A 16,217-nucleotide genomic window follows, 5' to 3' on the forward strand; every position below is an offset into this window, starting at 1 on the left:
CTGAAACACAGAGACTTCTAGGAAGCAGCAACTCATTAGTTCTTAGCTGCTCTGAACACTGGTTTGTAAAGGAAGTTTGGTTAGTTCATTTGGCTCCACACTGGTATAAACTAGTTAGTTCTTCCCTCCTCCACAGACACCAAAAGCTCTAAGTATCTGCCTCAAAATGTGCATTTTCCATCTTATAAAGAATTCAAAAAGAAAAGATGGATGGAACATAAGAAAAACACCTGCAGATCCAGAAAAAAAATGACTAAAATACACATTCTCCACTGCTGGTCACCGTGAGCAGCACTATTATAATTCTGTGCACAGACACGATGATAGATTTGTGAAGCATGGAAACCTGATGCAACCTGAAGCCAACAGGGTCCTGAGATTACTGCGGCAGCCACAGTAACATTTCGGTTTGAATTCCTACTCTGGCACACGCATGTGTTTTATTTATCACTGTCCTTCTCTACATATCTGACAGTGAGCTAGAGGATTCTTCCATCAAGACTTATTGGAAAATGTTTATAAAAATGCAAGTGGCCTTGGTAGGAGTCTCCCCTTCTTAGTGATTCAAGTCCTGACTCCTTCCTGGAGAAATTAATCTAAAGATACTATTTGCAATTTGACCTACTTCTTCAAACTGTCAGCTACTATAGATGTGGTATCGGACAGGAGCATATAAAATCAGGATAGGGTTTTCATCTACCAAACAGCTATTTTACACTTTCCAATATAATAAATATTTCACCCAGGGCTTTCCCAGCACTTAATAAAACTACATAAAAAATTCTTAACATATCTTCCTGACACTGAAAGAATCTCTTGATAATCTTTTTAGGGGTGGTTATCACTGGATAAGAAAAATGGAAATTAGAAGAGATTAAGTAACCACTATGCGCCAGGCAATTAGGCACACAAATGGCAACCTGCTCCAGTATTCTTGCCTGGAGAATTCCACGGACAGAGGAGCCTAGTGGGCTACAGTTCACAGGGTCACAAGGAGTCGGACACGACTGAGCAACTAACACTTGAACTTTAAAGTTGCTTCATTCCTAAAACAGCACAAACATAGAGACACTGTCACCCTCATTTTATATGTCGAAAAAAAAATTAAAGAAGCTAAGTAAATTGACCAAAATCACACAGAGAGGAAGAAGAAATGCTAGCAATGAAACTCAGGTTGGCTTGGCCAAAGTCAATCGTCTTTTCAAGACAACACAATGCATCCAGTAAAATATATATATATTACCAGAGAGCTTGAGAAAAACAGCTCCAAGAATTCTAACTTCTGGGCCTAGTGTTTCGTTTCCAGGTAACATGAAGGAATATTTTCCACTTGCCTGAATATTTAATAACACAGGAAACGAAAACAAATTGCATTACTTGGCCTTCACTGTGCGTTTCATAACAGACGCAGAGGAGAGGGTTTTATTCTAGGGGAAAAAAGCATGCTGAATTCCAAGTCAAAGTGTGTCCATAAAGGGTAAATGACAAGGCCCGTTCGATGAGAGCAAATGAACATTACAAAGATTCCCACTGACCAACGGCTGCTGCTCAAATGCACCGCCCGCGCCCTGCTCTGTCTGCCGCCTTTTCAGGGGTGATTTCACCCTCAAGAGCAGCCTGGCAGAGGGACAGCAGGGCTCACCTGCCCCTCCAGCCCCAGCTCTGTCAAGCGGAAGAGGCCCTGCACTCTCTGAGGAGGGGGCCTGCAGACCCCTGCACTCTCTGAGGAGACGACAGTCATCATCAAGGCCACTTCTCAAGTTCGCTGCCCTGCCTGCTCCCTGTGTCTCTGGACGCAGCTGCCTCCCTTCTGGCAGCTTCCAGCCTGAATAAAATCAACTGTCTTTTTCTCTAAACCTCTCAATTGTCATCTCTTTATCCAGGTCACATCACCATGGTGAAAAGAAATCTTAACCAAACCTCTGAGTTGTGTTAGTCACCCAGCCGTGTCCGACTCTTGGCAACCCCATGGACTGCAGCCCGCCAGGCTCCTCTGTCCTTAGAATTCTCCAGGCAAGAAGACCAGAGCGGGCAGCCATTCCCTTCTCCAGGTCTCCTGACCTGCAGGCGGAGTCTGCTGTCTGAGCCGCCAGGGAAGCTCCTTAGACAGGGCATAGCTCCACTGATGAGGAGGAATCGACGGATATCAGTTAGGGCCTGTCCAAGATGATTCTATCCAACAAGGTCAGGGAATGAACTGCTGACGTCAAGCACACTGTTCTCATGACTAGCTATCACTTGTCAGTACACATCAGACCGATGTTCACAAGGCAGAGTGTAAACACACTTCTGTGATTTTTGTTTCTATACTTGCCTCCAGATTCATTCTCTCTCTTCTTTGCTCTGCTCTGTGTTTCAAGAGGTCAAACTCTAACTATTGCTCAGGCTCCCTAGCCTTGGCCCCTAGTCTGGCGCAGCTGATCAGAAGCATCGTCTGATGATTCAAGGACAGAAGAGGAGAAAGGCTGAGGATGCTGCCCTACCCACCCCTCCCTGGACCACCGCGTTTCTCCAGGACGCTGGTCCTCAGCAGTTCCCTCTGCTCCTCAGTCCCGGAGATGGGACAGCTTCCCACTGTTCCTAAGCCCTGGGTCCTTTTTCATCCATCGTGGGCTCCTTGAGCCCAGTCCACTCTTTGAGAAATGGTCCCTTCTTGTACTCTCATACTTGGACTCTCCAATGAGGGAGTATCTCCAAAGACCTACACTTGTTCTTTGCCTCTGCCTACCCGCAACCCTGCACCAAAACACACCCATCCGCAGTGCCATGCACCGATGGCCGGGGCAGGAACTGGGGAAACAGCATGTGGTGCTGCGTCCATGTCCTGGTGAGCTCTGGATGCCTTCTTCCACCTCATGCCTCCGGGCCCGCTTGACTGTGACCTCCTGCAGAGTCTCTCTCTCAAAATCTCTCAGCTTCATTCAGCTTCCCTTCAGTGCCTCTGTCCTGCTCTATAGCCACCCGGATTGCTTCTTGTCTCCGTTTCTGCAAGAACCCCTCGCGGCTCCCTGGCCTCCAGTCCTGGCCCCGCTTCCATCCACACTTCACTGTGAGGCCTGAGAGGTCTTTGTTATGTTGTTCCATGGCTCCAGACCCTCCAGGATAAAGCCCAACCATACACTGGCTCACCCCGATTGTGCTAGCCTTTCCAGACTCCTGACACGGTTTTCCCATCAACAGCTCCAGAAAGGACTGGCTCCTCCCAGCTCTGCAACAGAGCTGACTCTTCTCTTGCCTTGGTGCCTAGACTCGCACTATTTCCTTTGCCAAGAATCCCTTCTCTGCCTCTCCACCCCTAACCATTGGCCTAACTAACTTCTGATTTATGAGTTAGGTCTCCGCACAGACATCACCCTCTCTGACAATCATTCCCCGTTGTCCCCACCTGCCTCCCTCCGAAACCTGGACCCTGGATTAGGCAGCTGTCCTGAGAGGCAGCTTCCACAGCCCTCTTCATCTCCCCAGTGTCTTTCCATGGAATTGCTCGGAGGTCCAGTGTCCTTGTCCCTGTTCCCCGCCTGATGGTGAGCTGTGCTGGGGAAGAACTCTATCTATTACCACTGTAGCTTCAGTATCTAGCAAAGAAGAACCCAAAACTACTCATTTAAAAGTTGAAATTAAGAAAAGGGAACAGAGACTTCCCTGGGGGTCCAGTGGCCAAGATGCGGGGCAATCCCTGGCCAGGGAACTAGGTCCAAACGCTACAGTGAAGAGTTTGCACTCCACAACTTAAAAATAAGCAAAAACAAAAGCCAGATCTCACATGCTGCCATGAAGACTGAAGATCCCGTGGGCCACAGCTAAGGCCCGGCACAGTCAAATAAATAAATAACATTCTAAAAAGTGAAAGTGGAAAGCAATCTCAGCCAGGTACTAATGGACTGGCAATGTCAAAACTCTCATTCGAGCGTTGTTTAGAAACAGAGGGAGTGTCTGCCGACAGACACAGGCCCCGTATGCCCAAGTGGGTGTTTTTCTGAAGGTGTCTGCAGCTCTCTGTGCCCCAAGCCCATCCTTTACTAAGGAAAATAAAATTCCATGTGTGCGTTGAAGGGAGGAAGGCAGGGACTGCTCCTGAAACTTCCCCTCTCTCCCTGTCCCCACACCCTGGTAGGAGATGCCTGCTTGAACAGAGAATGCCTGCATGACAGCATTGGGGTTATTTTCAGAGGCTTCATTATCTCAGCTGGAAAATCCTGGGGCAGCTTTTTGCAAACCAAATGGAGTTCAATTAATATATCAAGAACAAAGGATCGAGACCTAAATATTGAGAGTCAGCATCAGCAGAAATCTCTCAGTACCCAGATGGTCAAGTTCAATGTCTCAAAGTGCTCTTAGGAGAGGGGAAACAGATTTTCCTGGAACAGTGTTTAGAGGAACAGGAATGGACTCAAATGAACTCACTTTACTGTGTGTTGATGAAATCACAGAATCACGCCTGGAGAGCCCTCTCAACTCTTTTTCTCAAGGCTAACTAAAGATAGTTAAATTCCCTTTTGCCTTACTAGTTCATCTCCCACTGATTAAAAATGTATGATAATTAGGATGAATACAGTACTGAAGTGTATCTATGAAGGAAACTGATTTTCTTAAAAATAACAAGACTATGAAAACGTTGTTTAAGCTCATTAAAATGAGCCTTTAGTACATTCTGTTGTATACAAAGATGCAAATTATGCAAGGGCTCTTATTAGGGAAAAAAACAGTGGCTTGGCCACCCCTGTTCATATCTTCTCCCTTCAAAGAACTCGGTAAAAAGATAACAAAATAGGTACAAAACCCACAAGAAAATAAGACAGGCAAGGGTTAAGTATGTGTTTGAAATACAGACAGCAGTGGAGCCAGGTAACTGATACGGAGTAGAGCAAGAGGCAAGGAATTTAATGATACAGCTTAGAGGGCTGAAGACAGGATTTCAGTGATGTGTGAGCCCCCTGACTCTGCAAACATGCAGGGCTCGGAACCTCCAGGGAGAGGGCCGGGGTTGGCGCGGGGCTGGAAACAAGCACCCTGCACGAGCTCTGCAAGCTGAGTGGTGGGACGCTCAGAGGACTTGCGGAGAGATATTCCCTGGTTTCCCCATCACGCAGGGCCAAGGAAAGAGGAGGGATGGTTCTCCCTTAAGTAACTCAAACTTCCAAATGCCAACATGCGCAGGATCGGAAGGTGTTTCAGAACCGCTGACTCACCAAGCAACAACTGTACATGAATTCTCACCAATGATTAATCCCCACACCCGACGCACATAGGTTTCAACAGGCTTCTTAGTCTCTCTGTGTAAAAAAGGAACTGAGAGCAATGATCACCAGACATTTGAAGAGAACCTCCAGCAAGGAAGATGAAATCGGAACAGACAGAACAAGGTAACTGGAGAAGGAAAAAGTGCAAAGAAACTAAATGAATTGATACTCTACAAGAAGTAAGAGAAAATTTGGCACCCACCAAACAAGAACAAAATTCTCTTAATAAAAGGAACACTCAAAGAACAAAAAGAGCTAAAATACAATAGCTGAAATGTAAACAGGACACAGTCATGAGAAAGGTCAAAAAATAGAGCAAAAAAACATGGCAAAGAGAAGGAAATAGACTTAGAAAATTAATCCAGGAGGCCCAATACTCCTCCAACAGCAGAAACAGAGAGAGCGAGCAAAGGAAACAGAGGAGAATTTTATCCAGTAAATAATAAAAGAAAATTTCCCAGATCTCAGACATGAGACTCTGCATTAGTTTACAAAGGGGCTGTAGATTAATGTTAAAACATATTGCATTTTTATAAAAAAGATTTACTTGATTTTTAAACTATCTGCCTTTATTATTTTGTTAATATTTAAACTTTCATTTAAAATTACTTTAAAAAGGGAGTGCCTTACAAATTTTCTTAGGTCTGTTATGAATGCTAAGAGGCATACCGCCTGGCTTTGTCTCACTGTGTACCCTTCAGTTCAGTTCAGTTCAGTCCAGTCGCTCAGTCGTGCCCAACTCTTTGCGACCCCATGATTCGCAGCACTCCAGGCCTCCCTGTCCATCACCAACTCCCGGAGTTCACTCAGATTCACGTTCATTGAGTCAGTGATGTCATCCAGCCATCTCATCTTCTGTCATCCCCTTCTCCTCCTGCCCTCAATCCCTCCCAGCATCAGAGTCTTTTCCAATGAGTCAACTCTTCACATGAGGTGGCCAAAGTACTGGAGTTTCAGCTTTAGCATCATTCCTTCCAAAGAAATCCCAGGGCTGATCTTCAGAATGGACTGGTTGGATCTCCTTGCAGTCCAAGGGACTCTCAAGAGTCTTCTCCAACACCACAGTCCAAAAGCATCAATTCTTCGGCACTCAGCCTTCTTCACAGTCCAACGCTCATATCCATACATGACCACAGGAAAAACCATAGCCTTGACTAGACGGACCTTAGTCAGCAAAGTAATGTCTCTGCTTTTGAATATACTATCTAGGTTGGTCACAACTTTTCTTCCAAGGAGTAAGCGTCTGTTAATTTCATGGCTGCAGTCACCATCTGCAGTGATTTTGGAGCCCCAAAAAATAAAGTCTGACACTGTTTCCCCATCTATTTCCCATGGCAAAGATGCCATGATCTTTGTTTTCTGAATGTTGAGCTTTAAGCCAACTTTTTCTCACTCTCCTCTTTCACTTTCATCAAGAGGCTTTTTAGTTCCTCTTCACTTTCTGCCATAAGGGTGGTGTCATCTGCATATCTGAGGTGATTGATATTTCTCCCAGCAATCTTGATTCCAGCTTGTGTTTCTTCCAGCCCAGCGTTTCTCATGATGTACTCTGCATAGAAGTTAAATAAGCAGGGTGACAATAAACAGCCTTGACGTACTCCTTTTCCTATTTGGAACCAGTCTGTTGTTCCACGTCCAGTTCTAACTGTTGCTTCCTGGGCTGCATTCAGATTTCTCAAGAGGCAGGTTAGGTGGTCTGGTATTCCCATCTCTCTCAGAATTTTCCACAGTTTATTGTGATCCACACAGTCAAAGGCTTTGGCATAGTCAATAAAGCAGAAATAGATGTTTTTCTGGAACTCTCTTGCTTTTTCGATGATCCAGGGGATGTTGGCAATTTGATCTCTGGTTCCTCTGCCTTTTCTAAGACCAGCTTGAACATCAGGAAGTTCACGGTTCACGTACTGCTGAAGCCTGGCTTGGAGAATGTTGAGCATTACTTTACTAGCATGTGAGAAAAAAACAATATAACTGGGCCTCCCTGGGGACTCAGTGGTAAAGACTCCACCTGCCAATGCAGGAGTCATGGGTTCAATCCTTGATCCAGGAAGACCCCATAGGCTGCAGAGCGACTGAGCTGGAGTGCCACAGCTATTGAGCCTGTGTACAGGGGCGCATCTGCTGAAACCACGCACCCTGGAGCCCACACAAGGTCGCAGCAAGAGATGCCGCTGCGACTAGAAGCCCACGCACGGTGCCTGGAGAGCAGACCCTGCAGCAGCGAAGACCCAGCCAACAAGAGACACAAATAAAATTATACAGAAAACTCCCTGGAGGCTCAGACAGTAAAGAATCCCCTGCAATGCAGAGACCTGGGTTCGATTCCTGGGCTGGGAAGACCCCCTGGAGTAGGGCGTGGTAACCCACTCCAGTATTCTACCTGGAGACTCCCATGGACAGAGGAGCCTGGTGAGCTATAGTCCATGGGGTTGCAGAGAGTCAGACATGCTGAGCGACCACGCACACACATGCATAACTGATTAGGGCTTCCTGTGTCAGACTTCTGACTGGTTCAGCCCAGCCCCCCTGAAAGCCCCCTTCCCAACCATCTTTTGCTGAAATACACTTTACATTCAATTCTCTATATTTCCTAAATGCAGGATGTGAGCACAGTCAAAACAAACACCAAGGCCATCTCTTGCTTTATGCACATTTTTCCTACAGTAACAAAGTATTTCACTGGACTTGTCTAAGTAAGAAACAAGACCAGAGGCTTGCCTGGTGGTCCAGGTGGTTAAGAATCCGCCTCCCAATGCAGGAGATGTGGGTTCGACCCCTGGTCAGGAACTAAGATCCCACTTGCTGCAGGGCGCCTCAGCCCTCCTGCCTCAGACACTGGGCCCAGTCACTGCAGACCCCACGCTGTGCAGCCCAGAAGCCTGCACACTGCAAGGAAGACCCAGCGCAGCCAAACCAGAGCAAGAGACAAGAGCGGAGAGACAGGGAGATCAATGGACAGGTGCAGACGGACAGCAAGCGAGGCCCAACTGGTGCTCTAGGCAGTGGGGGAGCCCACACGGGCAGGGGGCGGCGGTGGGCCGTCCAGAGGTTGGTGCTCGCTTGGTTTGTCTTCAGTTTTCCACATGACAGTAAAGCTTGTTTTTTTAAACAGGATGAAAACTAGAACACTGACTTCTGTTCAGGACACACACGACCGACCACACGCATTTCCGTAGCCCTGCAAGGAGGCTTCCAGCTCCAGCACAAAGGTGGTCAGCGCCAACTCAGAGACCCTCTGTGGTGAACACCTGGACACGGGGGGTATGGGGTGATAGCACAAGCTGGCTTTTTTAGGTTCTAATGTAATGCTAAGCTGGCAAGAAAGACAAGGCCTCCTAGGTATTGAGCCTTGAAAACTAAGGGGTGAGCATTCAAGCTGACCATGAGCACCCCTGGAACCAGGCTGTGGGTGGGGTGGTGCCCGGGAATGCTGGGTGGGTGGAAGTCTTTCTAGATACACAGAGGAGAGCTAAGATTTGGTGAGCCCAGGAGACAGGAACCTGGAACTGACCTTTCTGCAGAAGGCCATTCGCTTCAACAGGCTAAAACCCTCTGTGAAAGGATGTCTTACAAATAACTTCTGCTCAGCAGCTTGGTGAGATGACCCAGAAACTCCTCTCTGCCGGAAAGAGCCCCCACCCTCTCCCCCCGCCCCTCCTGTACCCAGGGATGAGGGTGCTTTGGTTGAAAGCTGTGTTTAGGCCGTGGTTATGCGGCCAGGATATCTACATTAAGTCGTCTAACCATCACAGCACTCTTATGTGGTCAGTATTTTACAATAAAACACATCTTATAGATAAGGAACCTGGGAACCAGAGAGATTAGATACTTTGCCTAAAGCTGAAGGGAATAAGTGATGGAATTGGGATTCAAACCCATATTTTCTAACTTTGACACCAGTTTTATTCATTGATAATGGTTTTAATCTGGGCCTCTGTTTCAGATACTTAAACTATGTCCACTTACGATAGCACCATTATAAATTGATTTTACATTTTCTCCTTGTTTCCAAAATGTTAACATCAATCATGATCTGCTGGTGATATTTTCAGTTATGAGGCCACCACGATGCGTCCAACCAAGAGTGAGGAAAACAGAATCAAGAAAATATGTGCTTTAGAGCCTCTTACCAGGAAAAACATGGTTCACAAACAAGGACTCATTGTGGAGTGAGGATGGTTTTAAAACCTCATGAATGCTACTCTGGATGTACTACCGTGTACTCTGGCAGGAATTCTTCAATAGTCTTCTTTTCTGAAGAAAATATTTAATCAATGTATTTATTGGCTGTGAAGAATCTCAGCTGTGGCACATGGGACCTTTCACCTTGGTGCGGCGTGTAAACCCTCCTCAACTGTGGCACGTGGGACCTTTCACCTTGGTATGGCGTGTAACCCATCCTCAGCTGTGGCACGTGGGACCTTTCACCTTGGTGTGGCGTGTAAACTGTCCTCAGCTGTGGCACGTGGGACCTTTCACCTTGGTGTGGTGTGTAAACTGTCCTCAGCTGTGGGACGTGGGACCTTTCACCTTGGTGTGGCATGTGGGAAAAACTCAGTCCGCTGTTCTGATCCCATCAGGAATAAGACCATGTGAATCTAAGACAGCAATGGAGAGCTGCCTGGGGGAACCCTGGCCCGTCTACACACAGACCCAGGGGACGGGAGTCCCATTTGAGAACCCGGAGGAGGAAAGGGCAGCCCACTCCAATGCTCCTGCCCGGAGAATCCCATGAACGAGAAGCCTGGCGGGCTACAGTCCATGTGGTCGCAGAGAGACAGGCACGACTGGGCAGGAGACACTTGGCAAAGACCTCTGGACCTGGGAAGGCATGGCTTCCAGCTCCTCGTCTAAAATACATTTCTTAGGGTCGACTGGCATATCTCGTCTTGATAACCTTGGTGACAGTTGAATTTCTCACAGAGCTGGCCTGTGCGGAAAGAATGGGTTGCTTCGGTTGCCTTGAAAATCTGCAGTGTTTTTGTTACTTGGAGTTCTGGTATTCTGCTTATTATTTACACTGCTCTCCCAATATGGCCTGCCCCTAATGGGGACCTGAGGATCCTCCTATACGAGTGTTTCCATCTGCTTGACAATCGCACTGCCTGTTACAAATGAATTCTGACTTGTTTGGTTAACATGTGCCAACCCCTTGGCATTGGAGATGGATGCACCGTGTCTCTAAGGAGGTTTCTGATTCTCTGTGGCTGAAGTCTGGGATGTTGAAGCTGAAGCTCCAATACTTTGGCCACCTGATGCGAAGAGTTGACTCATTTGAAAAGACCCTGATGCTGGGAGAGATTGAGGGCAGGAGGAGAAGGGGACGACAGAGGGTGAGATGGTTGGATGGCATCACCGACACAATGGACGTGAGTTTGGGTAAACTCCGGGAGTTGGTGATGGACAGGGAGGCCTGGCACGCTGCAGTTCATGGGGTTGCAAAGAGTCGGACACGACAGAGCGACTGAAGTCTGGGTGCTGAATTGTGGTGACATCATTGAGGGAACTTTGAGGGAACGAATCCGTGCACACTTTAGGATTTGTCAGGCCATACCCTCTGAACCACGGCGTGCTGAGTGGAGCTCTTCCATTTGGGACCACAGCAACACTTCCTGTGAAGTTTTCACTTGTACGCAGTAGATAGAGATGTACACTGTTTTTCACAAAAAGAGTGTGTGCTGCGGGCCTCCCTGGCAGTCCAGCGGGTCAGAGTCTGCCTTGCAATGCGGCTCGATCCCTGGTCCGGGAAGATCCCACACAAGACTAAGCCGATGAGCAGCTATTGAAGGCTGTTCACCGAGAGGCCCCGCCCACGGGAGAGAAGAGCCCCGCCCACTGCAAGTGGAGAAAGCACGCGCGTGGCCAGGAAGAGCCCGCAGAGGCGCACACATAAGGAAACCTTTGAACAGGAACGCTGGGCCCTTGCTCCGCAGTTTACCCGTGAAGGTTACTGCAGGGTCGGTTACTGTTAGTATTGCACAGAGTCATGAACAAAGTTCTACACCCCACCCTCCCTATTGGCTCACCTGCTTTTAACCAGTAATAGTCTTGGGTAATGAGCTCTCTTGATTTAAGCTTGCTGAGCCCGGCAGGATAGAATGGTGTTTTCCCTCTTATTCCCAAGACTATTTAGTGAAAGACTGTTTAAAAAGAACTTTCTGGAAAGGTAAGAATACTCCAGATGGGCAGGTAAATATGCCACTTATCAGTTATTAACATGGCATGTATTTTTGAAGGCCTTCTTGGATCAAGCAATGTTCTAGAAAGCTGAGATTTTCTGGCAGTGTGCAGGTCTTCAACTCTTTTTTAAGAAGTAATTTCAAATTTACAGAAAACATGCAGAATGAGCAATGGTGCCAGGAGTAGGTGAGGATTCAGGTGACCCTACTCTCAGTACTTCCCTCCATGTCCTCTACCACTCGCTGCTTCTCTCCTCATAACGATTTTTAGAAAGCTGGGATATTGAAGCTGGGCACCCCAGACCTCAAGGGTCTTCTGGCTTTCGGAACTGGGTAATCACGTTAGAAACAATCGTAAATAATTATAAAGGACGCTGTCATGAACGGATCTACACACAAGGCTTATGTGCTGAGGCCGAAGGGTTCTCGGAAGCTGTCAGGGAGGCGAGTGCAGGGCAGGCACGGGGGTTTAGCACTCCTGGGCATAAACTACGGGGCAGCAGGGCTGGACAGGCAGGAGAGAGGCAGAGTCACGGTGCCGAGGAGCTTCAGTACTAGTGAAGGCGACAGGAAGCCGTCCTGACCAAATGGACAGATTCTGCGCGCCTCCCACTGCCTTGGCGCCTCCCACTGCCTTGGCGCCTCCCACTGCCTTGGCGCCTCCCACTGCCTTGGCTGGCTGTGAGCAGGGCAGCCGTCGGGCATGACAGAGGGCAAGCTAGAAACTCGGAAAGTAGTCAGAGTGTTAGTTGCCGGTGCGTCCAGCTCCTCTGTGACCCCGTGGACTGTAGCCCACCAAGGCTCCTCTGTCCATTGGGTTCTCCAGGCAGGGATACTGGAGTGAGTGAGCATTCCCTCCTCCAGGGGACCTTCCCAAGCCAGGGACTGAAACCGGGTCTCCTGCACTGCGGGCAGATTCCTTACCATCCGAGCCCCCAGGGAAGCATCCAGTAAAAATCTGCCCAAATAGTACACACCAGTGGTGCCCACTCTTGGCACCAGGGATCGGTTTCATGGGAGACAATTCTCCATGGGCCAGGGGTGGTGGCAGGGTGGTTCCTGGACGAGTCAAGCGCGTGACATTTGCTGTGCACTTTGTTTCCAATCTGACACTGCCACGGATCCTCAGATCCTCAGCCCGGAGGCTGGAGATCGCGGTCTCCAGGGTGCGGAACAGTCTGCGCCTGGACCAGGGCAGTGGCCATGAAGGCAAAGCGGGGGCCATGAAACACAAGAGGCATTTAAGAGGTGGATCCAAAGAGAAAAAAACGACTGCAATCCTCGACAAGCAGCGCTAGCCGTGACGTACTCTCGTGGGTTCAGTGCCTGCTGGGCGGCCTTTTTCGCGTAAAGAGCAGCAATGCTACCTGCCGTTCTAAGGCTGTTTTGATTTGAGAAATTGAACATTAGAGCTTTTAATACAAACTCTCACCAGCTGAGGGGATTAGCCCCGAGAAGCTGAGGCTTCAGCAGCCAGGAGACCGTTAATTCCTGGTCATGGTGCTTACAGGTCACGTGCTAAAAACTGGAAGCAACGGGGTATCTTGATTAAGAGGTTGAGCTTGGTGTCAGCCAGGCCTGGGTCTGAATCCCAGATTTCCTGTTGGCTTCAGTTCTTGTTTCTGAACTAAATTTCACTGTCTATGAAATAGAGATTGGCCTCTCAGGTGACTCAGTGGTAAAGAATCCGCCTGCCAACGCAGGAGCTGCAGGTTTGACCCCTGGGTTGGGAAGGTCCCCTGAAGAAGAAAATGGCAACCCACTCCAGGATTCTTGCCTGGAGAATCCCATGGAGCCTGGCAGGCTACAGTCCATGGGGTCGCAAAGAGTCGGACACAACTGAGCACGCACAGGCATCTGAACCAGAGATTAGAGCACCCGTGACATAAGGGAATTTGGATCAAATGAGATACTTAAATTCACACATAAGTTATGGAGCTAAGATTCCACCACAGAGTTAGCTGATACAAGTCAACACCCTCTCTTTCTCCTTTTTTCCCTTTCATATTTAATATATGCATTATTTTCATTACTTTTTAAAAAGCTACACTTTCAGTTTCTATTTCCCTGTTAACCCAAGAGCTGTTTCTCTCAGAGAGAGCTTTTTAAAAATCCATGAAGAAAGGCTTTCTGGGCTTTGGTTTTGTTACTGACTTTCTAGTTTAATTCCACAATCATTAGGGGATGTTGTCTGCATTATTTCTGCCTTATGGAACTTACAGAATTTTGGGGGACTTAATCTGTGGTTAATCTGGGGAATGTTCTATAAGCTTTGAAAAGAAAACGGTATTCTTTATTATCAGGGTACAAACACTGTGATGTACCCAGACCTCCCTTAATTATGCTGGTTGGGTCTCTTGTACCTCTGTTTATCTTCTGCCCAACTGCCCTGTCTTGGGCTGAGAGCAGTATGCTGACCTACTTAATGTTAGTGTGCTTCTGTCTCCCCTTGCACTCTATGCAGGTTTTGCTGGAGAGGCTGCTGCTCTATCACCTGATGTGCACTGATAACTCTGCTGAAAGATCTGTTTCTTGTGAACTCTGACCTTAAGCATAAGTCAGCCCTTCTTTGTCCTGTTCTGCACTTTTTCACTGGACTTTACCCTGTCATATATCCAGAGAAATTGATGCTTTTTTGTTTGTTTTCATTGCTGGCTTGCATTTGCCTTGTATAATCTGCCCAGCCCTATACCATATTTCTTTTCAAAAATGTTTTTGACTGTGCCACACAGCATTGCACGATCTTAGTTCCCAGACCAGGATTGAACCTGCATTTCATGCCTGGGAAGCTGGAAGCCTTAACCACTGAATCACCAAGAAAGTCTTGCAAAGTCCATATTTTTGAATGGTATAATAGACTCTGCCTAGCATGTGACTGGAGTTCCACAGAGTATTTGTTGCTTTTTTCTTTTCTTCTCTTATTCAACCAGTGTCACCTAGTCTTTTTTTTTTTTTCAGTTTTAATGAGGTATAATTGAAAAAATTATAAGACATGTAAAGTTTGCATCATGGTGACATGATACATGGATTTGCTGTGAACGGTTAATTTACCGTCAACAGTTTTGGATCTGTTTGGACCAAAATCCCTTCCTGGACCCTCCGGCTTAGCTGGATTCTCGTTTGCAGTCACACCCTGCCAGTTCTCACATCCCAGAGGACAAACTTTCCCTCACCACGTAGGAGGCCCTGCACACACTCACCAGAGGCTAGCCTGAAGAGCGCCAGCATGGAAGCTTAGGAGATGAGGGCTATACTCAATACCCTTGGATAAGCCATGACGGAAAAAAATACTGAAGAGAATGTATATATGTATAATATAACTGAACAACTTTGCTATATAGTAGAAATTAACACAACATTGTAAATCAACTGTACTTCAATAAAATAAGCTTTTTGAACTAAAGCCTGATATCTCTCCAAAGAGTCTTTAAAAGGTAATTAAACGCTTGGGAGAAATGTGATAGCATAAAAGTCCACAGATGAACCCTAGACATTGTCTCAAACCCTCTCCCCAATGCATTAACCACTTCTACAACAGCCCAAGTTTTCTAGTCTCTGTATTTTTCAGGTAACGGTAAGCTAACACTGTCACCCACTCTATGGGAACAAGATGAAAACCCAGTTGTATCACATACTAGTTACAAAGACAGGGACTTTTATGAGCCCCGAGCCTCAGTTATCTTTATCTGTGGAATGGGGATGATGGCTGAGACGCAGAGGTCTAAGCATGGTTACAAATTCAAGGACTAGGCGGAAACGGAACAGGCAGGCAGGTGTTACACTGAATCCCTTAAGCGTAAGGCATTAGGACTGATGAGAAGAGCTCCTTCTCTTTTGGAAGGAGAGGTTTTTTCTGGGCTCTTACAGATTGGAGCCCTGCCTGCAGCAATGTAGGCCTAAGGATATCATTAGATCTTCTGATTTTTCTAGAAAAGCAGAAATCTGGCTTTTTAACGTGAAATTTCCCAGCTAGTCAATGTGGCAACTAATTCACAGATATCTTTGCAACCCTAGACAGACCATTAAAAAACAAACAAAACAAAAAAACTGCGGGCGAGGCACACCCGAAGGCGCGGGCACTTTGCAGTGTCAGGGCTGAAGTAATTAGCATGCTGCCCGGCACAAGACCGGCCGTGGGCAAGTTATGAATTCATCAGGTCTGAAATCTCAGACCTCAGACTCTTGGGAGAAAGGACTTGTTCTGACTGGGTGGGTAAAAAAAAGTCAGGGAAGAGGAAAGTCAGTGCGGAGGACGCGCTGTGGCCGCGGAGGGAGCAGGAACGCAGCAGGCGTGCGGCCCGGGCACGGGGGGCCCGCTCGGAACCGCCCTCCCCGCCCCCTCTGCTCTCTCCTGCGGAGGCGGGCTGTCTCATACAAAGGCCCATCTCTGATCCCTGACCGAGGAGAGGGCAGCCGGCTGGGGTCAGAAGGGCCGGCAGCTTCTTCAGCCTAAGTTCACAGGGAAGAGAACCAAACAGCACCGAGCTGGGAGCCAAGGAGGCCACTTTCTCCTTGTTTCTATTTCCTTTGGGTTTTCCCCACCAGCAGCCCTGAACCTAGCCAAGTACTTCCTCCTCGGGAGGGTCACAGCTGTCCCACACTTGTTATAAACAAGGGCCAGGAGAGCTGTCTATTTTTACATCTCAATGTGGATGCAAAGGTCACCAAGATTCCCCCTTCGCCGGCTCCGTTTCCCTCTTTCCTTTCTACACATCTTTTCTTTTCATTTCAGATGCACATTTTCTGTGCGGAGGAGATGAAGACTCTGGGGGGAAGAGAGACCCCAAATATTTGCTCA

The 16,217-nt window shown here is 47.6% G+C and overlaps 1 protein-coding gene across 1 annotated transcript in view; it reads right to left on the bottom strand.

Moving 5' to 3' along the window:
- SNTB1 (syntrophin beta 1) overlaps window positions 1–16,217 on the bottom strand; it is a 244,368-nt gene that overhangs the window by 122,400 nt on the left and 105,751 nt on the right. The window lies entirely within an intron of this gene.

Source organism: Capricornis sumatraensis, chromosome 11 (assembly GCF_032405125.1).
Source record: "Capricornis sumatraensis isolate serow.1 chromosome 11, serow.2, whole genome shotgun sequence".
Taxonomy (NCBI): Eukaryota; Metazoa; Chordata; class Mammalia; order Artiodactyla; family Bovidae; genus Capricornis; species Capricornis sumatraensis.